Genomic DNA, 10,404 nt, shown 5'->3' with positions numbered 1-10,404 from the left:
TTGACAGTCAGAGGCTTTCGGGATTTGAGCCCCTCCTAAATCTGTAGTTATCGCCAGGAGGGGAAGGTTTGAGGTCTCACATGCGGAGGGTCCCTTCCATCTCGATTGACCTCACCGCGGTTCTCCGCAGAGTCTGGCTGAGTACCGGCTCCCTTCCTGGCATCTTCCCGGCTCAGCTTAGGGGCCCCGTCCAATCCTGCCCTTCCTCTGCAGCTACCTCCACTCTGTTCCTCTCCCTGCCCCTTAAATATGGGTGTTTCCTGGGCAGTGCCCACTGCCCCAGAGCCCTGGCTTGCTTTGAGTGTTTTGAACGTTAACGTCAACCAGGACTCAGATGCTAATATCTTGCCGGTCTTGATCCTTACCCCTCCGCCTCTACACTTCCAGCGGGGCGTCTCCACTCCTGTATCCTCTCAGCACCTCAGATGCACCAATTTTGAGTGTGTCACCTAGATCGCTAAGAAGACGATACTCTTACTCCACGAAGGGCCCTTCTGTGTGAAGGTCATACCCACGGACATCGATACGTGATGAAGTCCTGGATGCATCAACAGAGGAAGTTCAGACTTCTCAGCCCAAAGTGTCGTGACCGTCCTACCTCGGCTCTGAGTCAGCCTCCATTGCTGTCCCTCCGGTCCCCTCTGCCCTGACCCCTCACTCCTGTCCACCCGCGGATCCTCTGGGGTGGCTTCTCACGGTCCCACACTGACGTGTAGACAGTGGGGTAAGTCTGTGTCCTGGTTTTACGTGGATTGTGTTCTTAGCCTTTCCTCTTATCCTGTGACCTTCTGCTCAACCTGTGAGTTCCACATGTTTCCTCCTTTGGCCCAGGCCTCTGAGGCAAAGTGAGCACCACGGTGATCGCGTACCCGTTAGTAACACGGATTCTGTGTTTGAACTTATTTTAACCTTCATCATCAAAATTTTGGACTTGATTGCACATTTAATGTCAGAGTCTCTAGAGTTTCCCCGCAGTTCTTCCACCGAAGACGAGCTCCACCCAAGCACAACTCCGCCTGGGTGGCTGGCGCAGGGATGAAACGCACAGGTGTCCCGTGTGACAGAAATCAGGCTCTCAGAGCACACTGATTCAGGGGGAGGGGGGAGGAGGGCCACGCCCTTCGACGCTGTGGTTTCCAGGCTCTGACCTCCAGCCTCTCCGTCCATCCTCCCCCACACCCGCCCTCCCCTGGGGGTCTCAGCCACAGCGGAGGGGAGCCGCCCCCCAGCAGGGTGCCTCAGACCTTCCCAACCGGCTCGCAGTCAGAGAGGCTGGCTACTGTGCTCTGCTGCCTACAAGGTCTCTGCACTTGGGAAGGTCCCCGTGAGCCTCCCAGAAAGTGCAGTGTCCTCCTCACAGGCCACCATGTGTCCCCGCTCTGCCATGGGGCCCACAGCAGTGGATAGTCTCTCAGTGGTTCACAGCCCCTTCCCACAGAAACTGTGTCCCTTGTTCATTCATTCATTCATTCATTCATCCATCTATTCATTCATTCATTCACTCATTATTCACTCAACAAACGTGGGACCAGCTTTTAGATCCCCGGCAGCCGAACTACGCTAGGCCGGGGAGTGGTCAGCGCACGTTTGTTGAATGAATGAATCAGTGAATGAATGACTCAAGTCAAGCGGCTGCCACACAAAAGACACACTTCTACTTCCCAGGTAGACCCAGCTGGTCCTGGTTGCTGATAATCAGAAACTGCCATCAGAAGCAGATAGATATATGACCGTCTCTCTTCCAGAACATTTCGTAACGGGGTCCAGGAAGAGGCACTGTGATGAGAGAGAGATTAGGCAGTTTGATAACATCGGCCTCCAATCCCCGTTTCCCGTGGTGGACAGTGATGGATGTTGTTCCGGGCGCACCTGTCTCCTGACTTCTGGGGGCAGATGGGGAGGGTGGGGGGAGCTTCCCTTCCATCCCTGCGCAGAAGTAAGGAAATGCCCTTCCCCCTTCCCCACCTTTATCTGGGCAGCTCCAGACACGTGTTGCATTTCTTGGGGTTTTCCATTAGGAGGTGTTTACTGTACCTCCTTTGACCTCCAGTAGCTGGACGTGGACTGGGGTGGTTGGACTAGAGTCGTTACATGTTCACAGAGGGAAGACAGGGGACTGACCTTGTCACTTCTGAAAAACAGGTTTTCAGGGCAGAGCAGGAATTTCTCCTGTGAAGCCAACATCAGAAAATGGACCCGGGACCAACAACCGTCTACAGGGCCTGTTCACCCTCACGTAGGGGCAAAAGCAAACCAGACTCCCCGGTTCTTGCAAAAGCATTGGCACCCTGCGGCATCCTTGCTGATCTCGGGGACAGCGGGCAGTCAGGGGCAGTCAGAGCTGAAGGACATGTGGTATCAGAGTCAGCCTTGCAGGTGGCCGTGTTGAAATCGGGTCCCGGAGTTCTGAAATGTCTTGTTCCAGATCCTTTGATGACGTGGCCATAGGATCACAGCAGAACCATTCCTCCCCGTCCTTTCTTCCTTCTGGTCACACCCCGTGGTCTTCAGGACACTTGCCGTGTTCTGTCACAGGTAGAACTCACAAGTTCGCCCAGTATCCGACGGGACTTACAAAGTATTCCAAGTAAGACTCAGTGCCCAACATCATGGGGGTATCAAGGATGGACGAGACACTCCCCCTATCTCCAGGGTAACGTGATAGCCTCAGAGATGGTGGGGAGGGCAGTGACAGGAAAGGCTCCTCGGGGACCTGGATGTGGTGGCCGCTCCCTGCGCTGTAACGGGGTCTGACTGCGCATTGCGTTTGCCAGCTGCCATCTTGGTAACCACCCGCACGGCGCCCAGGGAGTGTCCTTCCCGGTGGCAGGCGGGGTGCACATTTGTCCACCGGTCCTGCATTTCCCATTTCTGAGAACTGTCATCCCATATTTTGCCAGAGGTCCCTGGCGTCACCCACGCAAGTCCCAGATTCAGTCCCTTGTGGTCAATACTGCCAGGGGGAGAGCTCTCCTCACGGTCCCTGGGGAGGCTGCTCTGTTCCTTCTGCAGGGGTGAGCTACAGGGACAGTAGAGCTTTGACCAGAGGAGGAAGTGGGCCTGCAGGTGACCTATCTGGTCTAGACCCAGATGGTGTTTTGAACGTGAACTAGTTGCAAATAGAAATACTGGGAAATTTCACCCACTCGTATGGGCGCGCAGATCCCACTGGAAAACGGGAAATTCTGCCCATGCAGGGTCTCCTTTCCCACAAAGCAGCGACTGCTTGCAGGTGAGTAGCCCCCAGTTCTTTAGACCGAGAGTACACCTTCTAACCGGCCACCGTCCCCGTCACGGGATAGGACTACTACAGCAAAGAAGCCGGGGAGATATAAAACTCACCCTTTACCACGTGCTGACCTCACTTATTATGAGAACAGCAGGATCTGTAGGTGAGGAGACAATCACACCTGCTTCAGGGGATGTCAGCGGAGCGTTTCACGCGTTTAGGAGTTTCTTAAACTTGTTTACGTCAGTGCACGTTCGATTCGTGTGCAATATTTACAAATGACTTTCTCCTAAGTGACAGCCCCACCCCAAGGCCACGTAGTGTATGAGGAAGTTATAGCTGTGCCCATCTCACAGCTGTGGTGTCGGTTTTATAGTTGGGTCTATGCCTTTGAAAACATCAATATTCCGAAATCTGCGGGATGTTTACCGTACACACAGCAATGAGTCCAAAGGGAGTGGAAACCTTGGGAAAGCGTTCTGCATTATGTCCCATTCTTCTCTCAACAAGAGGTTACGTGTTGAAATCACGTCATTTTTTTTTTCATCCATGGGATGCATCTGCCCCCAACTCTGCGTCCCTGTCCCCGAAAGCCCCAGCCTCTCACCCACTGTGCTCGTCCTTCCCAGAGAGCTCTCCGTGGCTGCGGGAGACAGAGGACTTTTTCAGACATCACTTGGTCAACTTTGGGGCTCTGCCTCACCCTTTGGAGGAAGGGCAGGGGGTGAAGGCGCGTGCGCTTGGCTCCTGAAAGAGGACCCCGCTCTCCAGAACCAGACAGACAACGCTGGTTGATCTTGCACCGTGTCCCTGGGCTTCGTTCCACGGGGTTGGCGACACTGTGGCCTCTGCTTCCTGCAAATTAGAAACACGTGAGACGAGCGTCTGACTGTAGTTTGGCCATGAGGTTCCACTCTCCCCATGAGGCACTGAGAGAGACACGTCTCCCTGGGCCTCAGGGTGTGTCCACTTTCCGTTGGCAAGAGACAGATCGCCCAGGGACGGGGCAAGGCTGCTTTGCTCCCGTGACATCAACCAAAACAACAGCAGTGCTTGCGATCCACGCAGTTTTTAACATTTACATGGAGGTTCCACGTCTGCTTGCGCGTCTCACGGCCTCCAGAGCCCTGTAAGGTCAGCAGAATTGGCGTGGCCGACCATGGACAGCTGCCTGGAGCGGAGATGCCTGGAGGTGGCAGAGTGACCTGGGCACAACTGCACAGCCCGCCCCGTGGAAGGTTCGGCGGTCCAGCTTCAGGACCCGTGGGGTGTATGTGCCTGCGTGTCTGCAGGTGTGTGTGCATGTGTCTGGGGGGGGGGTGCTGTGTTCCACCCCCACGACAGGAGAGGAGGAGAGGAGAGGAAAGAAGCTTTCGTTGGTGGCCCTGGAAAAGTCTTCTGATACAGAATTCCATCCTCTGCCCTCTTGAAAAGTGGGTGAATGTACCAGAGAGGGCGGGAAGGGCAGGACAGCGGCTGTGCAGGCGCCACCACCCTGGGACGTCGGTCCACAAGCACGCCGGCGTTAGGGAGGGGTTCTGTGAAGTGGCTTCGCTTTTAGTCTGTGCCCTGCGTAGAATCAGCTGGTTGTTTGGTTTCTTTCTCTTTTTTAATTTTTTTTATTCCTCTCCCTTTCCTGTGATTCGTCCATTCTCTTTTGCTAAGGTACCCCAAGGTTGAGAGCCTCAGCTCGAGCGAATATCGCAAGTGTAACAACACTGACGTCAGAATCCGGAATGCGCCCTTCCATTTAGAAGCTCTGGGAGCGCTTTTAACACCGGCCTCGGATAACTGGTATGAAGAGGGCCAACCACTACCCCCGTGCGAACGCAGCGTGTCCGGGGTCCCCGCGTAGGGAGGGAGCGTGGGTGAGGCCGGCATCAAGCCGCAGACTCCGGTAACTAAGGGTCTGAGCACTCCTCCCGGTCCCAACTCCCTGCTCTGCTCACAGATGCCGGGTCAAGTCACCCAGTGTGCGTGCCCAGAGCCAGCGTGCTCTGTGCAGGTGTATCAATCCCTGTCAGTTTTTCCACTGCATGCTAAGGTTTGGCTCAATTTTGAAACTGCAGTGATCAGAGTACTTTGTTCTGTAAACCTCCCCGGAGACCCATCCGGAGGCCTGCGACGTGCCAGCCGGGAAGCCGCGACGTCTGCCTGCGCCAGGGCCGGCCCTGGCAGGGTTTCCCAGCGGCTGGTAGGGACCCCATGTTGAGTCTCCCTCAGCCTGGAGGCGACAGGTGCAGGGAGGGGGAGCGCAGAGCAGGCCTCTCTCCCCCACCTGCAGAGGGGTTGCTGAGTCACAGTTCCAGAGCGAACGGACCGCCGGCCCCTGTCGTGCCTGCTCAGAGTGAGACAGCCAGACACGGCTTGCTTCCTGACGTGAGACGTTACGGAGAGCACAGCACCAGCGGTGAAGTATTCCAAAAATAATCTCAGACAGAATCCAATTAAAGGTGAGATGGAACTTTCTGTCCATAAGAAATATGAGAAGGGGAAAAATTGAGTGACACTAGGAACAGGAAACCCAGAGCGAGGGACATTCTGACCTGATTTCTCCAGTAGGTTGATCAGTTAAGCTAAAACAGGGGGGATAAAGAATATATATATATTCTGCATCAAGCCGCAGACTCCGGTAACTAAGGGTCTGAGCACTCCTCCCGGTCCCAACTCCCTGCTTTGCTCACAGACGCGGGGTCAAGCCACATATATATATATATATATATATATGTGGAACATTAGCTGGTTCTGGATTAAGAGAAAATTTAAAAAACAGGATATACTAATCAAAATTTAAAGGTAGGCCTTTAATTGAATAGATTAAACAAGCCAACTATTAAAAAAATTATTTTTCGGACAGATGGAGCACATACGTATGAAGTGGGTATTGGATGGTATTTAGAAATTACTGGGGCTCTTGTAGGCATAACGATGGGCTCCGAGTATATAAGACAGTAACTATTACCTGCGACCTGAAAACTCAAGCATCCGGAAGGAAACGAGGTCTAGCCGACTGCGGTTCCTGTAGCCACAAACCAGGAGCCCGGGAGTAGGGGGCGGGGTGGGGGGGGACCCAGGAAACAACGTGGTGATGTCACCGAAGGAGGGCACCCTCTGCTCTTTTGTAAGCGTGAATATGTTGGGTATTTTTTCTTACAATAAAAAGGTTTTAAACATCAGAGAGGCAAAGAGGAAACGTGACGCAGAACATTCCGTATTCCCAGCCAGCGGCGCCCAGCCCAGTGACCGCGTGTGGACGTCGAGCACGTGCTGAGGGCTCTCCGGCTGACCCAGGACGGGGCTGAGCCTGACTCACGAGGTGTCGCGGGGACTTGCTCCCGACTGGACGCGGGGGCCTTGAACACTCGGCCGTTAGAGCGCGTGTGGCTTTCCCCGTGAGGAGGCGTCCCAGCGGCGACTGCAGACACGGTGCTGTCCCTCTCCCGACCTCCAGCCTGGCCCGTCGCGCCTTCACCTCTCCTGATAAAAAGATGCAATTCCCTTTTGCCCATTTAGGCACGAACATTTAAAAAAAAAAAAAAAAGGTTAAGCAGAATGAGCTTTAAACTCGCGATGAACAGGAAATGTGCACATCAGCCTCCAACCATCTGTGGTCTGTGGCCTCCTCTTTGTCCACCAGGACCCCTCCCCGCAACGGTGGACACAGGAGGGCATCTGACCAGCCGTGGGACGTGGGCCCTGCTTGGCCAGCCCCTCCCCAGCCGGGGCCAGCTGGAACGCAGCATGGCGCTCACCAGATGAGTCCATCTCACAGGCGTGGCCAGGACGATTCAGCCGGCACTTCTGGCCGCTGCACATTTGGCTGAGGGTCGTCAGACACATGGGATGTCATTCAGGAGATGCAAATTGCTTCTCTCTCCTTGCCGGTGCTCTGAGATGCCCCTCTGTGTCGTGGGCGGGCAGGAAATGCCCTCTCTGCTGGGCGCTCGTGCCCACAGAAGTTTGTCTGGGTTTCATCTGGGGGGGGGGTCAATGAAGGAGCTCTTTTCTCTGAGAAGTTGGGAATAGTGAAAGGTAACACCGACATCCATCAGACACGACCATGGGGTCCCACCCTGGTCCTGCGGTCCTGCCACAGTTCAGGCTAGAACCCTGACCGCCGCCCATCCACTGGCCAGTGTGCATGCAGGACTGTCGGGGAGCCGAGTGAAGATGGTCTACATTTGGTCATTTCCTTAGGAGAACCCCTCGAGTGCCAGGCGCAGAGCTCAGACCCGCCCGTGGACAGGACTAGGGTGGCTTCTTTTGTCACAGAACCAACAGTCTAGGGGAGAGCTTTTAAAAAGTGAGACTGGACCCTGACTGGTTGGCTCAGCGGTAGAGCATCAGCCCTGCATGTGGAAGTCCCGGGTTCAATTCCTGGCCAGGGCACACAGGAGAGGCGCTCATCTGCTTCTCCACCCCTCCCCCTCTCCTTCCTTTCTGTCTCTCTCTTCCCCTCCCGCAGCCAAGGCTCCATTGGAGCAAAGTTTGCCTGGGCGCTGAGGATGGCTCTGTGGCCTCTGCCTCAGGTGCTAGAATGGCTCTGATTGCGGCAGAGCGACGCTCCAGATGGGCAGAGCATCACTCCCTGGTGGGCATGCCAGGTGGATCCTGGTCAGGCACATGTGGGAGTCTGTCTGCCTGCCTCCCCGCTTCTCACTTCAGAAAAATATAAATAAATAAATAGTGAGATTGCTGTTTGACGTTGGACACTGGGGTGAGGGAAGTCGTCCTGGGGGAGTGCTGAGTTGAAGTAGCTACTTAAAGGGTGTAAGTGCCTGTTTTTTACTATGAGTTCTGTGTTTTTCATGTGAGCTGTCTTTCTCAGCCGCTGTGGGCTCTCAGTGCTTGGGACAGGGCTCACTGCACACCGGGCTCGGGGAGCATGCATCACACACAGACCCACAGGGACCCTCGTGACGTCTCTGGGAGGCAGCACAGAACCCTTTCATTTCCCCTAGTGTGAAAACAAACAAACAAATGTTCATTTACATTTCTGGTCTACCCATTTCTCTCTTTCCATGTGTTTCAGGACAAATGAGCCATCCATCCATTTATTTTTCAGTTCCTGGAAGAAACATTTCATGAGCTACCATGATCCTCCCCTGCTCGGCACTGGGAATTTGGAGATCACCCGGTCTCTGTCCTCAGATTGCTCGTGGTTAAAAAGGGGGAAAAAAGCGCAGATACCGTGGTTCTGTGAGGAGACACACCTTGTGGTTAGACAGGATACACTGCTAAGGAAGGAGAAGGCTCCCTAGCAAGGCTCAGCAGAGCCTTCCTAGCGGACACAATGCTTAACTGGCGTGGGGAAGGACGGACGGGACCTTTGCCCCTCACTCTTGTCCTCCAGACAAACGGTCCAGTCCCTTGGAAGACAAATCCGGCACTGTGCAGGGCTCAGTGATAAGGTTTCTCCTGTGAGAAAGATAGAGAGAGTTCAGAGCAAGAGGGCCGTGCCCATTCCAGGGAATCTTGGGAGTGTGCAGCCACCGGCCGCAAGGGGCGTCTGTTAGGTGCTCAGGAGCAGCGGGCTAATTGTAATCACGATCACGATCCGGCCAGACGTTATTTCTTCAGAGCAAATCGATGATGGCCGGGGACGTGCTGAACCCTGTGGAAGCCGGAGATGAACACAGACCTACTAAATCACGCTGGCCATCCCCCCTCGCCCCCACAGAGGCCACATTCGAATCTGATCGGGCCCTGGCATCTGCCTTTGCTCCAGACCTGAAGTAGGGTCTAGGGGGGAGAAGTAGGGAGAGAAGCAACCCTGAGGGCACAGCCTGCTTCCTCCGGGGTTTGCACAGATGTCTCCCAGAACCCGATAGGCAGAGTCGCCCCTGCCTGGGCTCAGAAGCAGCAGTGCCCATTGATTTTTAGTGGCACGTACTCAGGCGGTGATAGGGACACTGTGCACAACCTTACACTGTCCGTTCCCGAGCCGTAGTGTCTTGGCATGGAAGCCCCGTGCCGAGTGTTCGTTGGTAGAGAGCACAGCGTGTGTTCAGATAGAGGTGGGCCTTGTGCTCCTGTGAGGGCCCCGGCCTTTCTTTCCTTGCCTTGTCCTCCGCAGCCTTTGTCCCCTTCACCCCTCATCCCACAGCCACTGCTGTACCCAGGGCCCCACTCCAGCCATGGGAGAAAAGTGGACTTCCCGATCTGGGGGACCCCTTCACCCTGTTCACACATCCTGGTCATTCAGAGGGGAGCACACACACAAGCGTGCACACACACACACAAACACACACACACCACCTAATGGACTTGCAGAGTGGCTGGGATGAGCCTTGTTGGCTGACTGGGTTTCCAGGACCCCTCTGAAACTGTCCAAGTCACTTTGAGCCCCTGGTCACGCAGAACTGACCCCTTGGGGGCTCAGGAGAGAGCCTGGCAGAGTTGGCAGGCCTCCGCAGTGTGCAGAGAGCTGGGCCTCCGCCTTCCAGGAGAAGGAATTATATGGAACCACCACTGGTCCACAAACAAGGCAGAACCCACCATCCAGAATTTGAAAAAGCATGGTTCCACCCGGACACACTTTTCTCCTCTCCGGTGTCTTGCGTGTAAGGTCCGTGGTTGCCCGCAGGTGAACTGGAGTCTTATCTAAAATGATATAAAATGCATCGATCGCAGAGGCTGTGTGGAGAGACCCGGGAGCCCAGCCTTCCTTGAGAAGGCCCAGGAAATCCCCTCTGTGCAGGAACTCAGGGGCCACACTTTCAATCGCCCACTCAGCGGGTATACTCGAGCGCTTTCCCTAGTCCCTGAGGGGTGTCCTCCTCCTGCCTCGTGGGGATGGGGGGGGGGGTCTGTCGACAACCCTGAACCCCTCAGGGAGAAACAAATGGCAGACAGACGCCGTGTTGGCTCTTCCGACTCACAGCTCTGTTTCCTTTTGCTCACTCATGTTTCTTTCCGTGGGACCTGTTTCTAAGATGCTAGACTTGGGCCATTTGACATTAACAATAACAACAAAAAATTCTCTGTTCTGGGCTCCGCTGCAAAGCCGAATCCTCAGAGACCTCTTTGGGAGATCTAGAAGCTGCCGGCTGGGACCACGGGGAACAGATTCCACCGCTGGCTCGCTCGCAGACAAGTGCTGGCCAGGAGCAACGCACGCCCCCACATTGATGATCCAGGCAGAACTGTGACGTGGGCCGTGGGCCTGTTGTCAG

Source organism: Saccopteryx leptura, chromosome 2 (assembly GCF_036850995.1).
Source record: "Saccopteryx leptura isolate mSacLep1 chromosome 2, mSacLep1_pri_phased_curated, whole genome shotgun sequence".
In the NCBI taxonomy this organism is placed as follows: Eukaryota; Metazoa; Chordata; class Mammalia; order Chiroptera; family Emballonuridae; genus Saccopteryx; species Saccopteryx leptura.
This window is presented reverse-complemented; position numbering follows the sequence as displayed.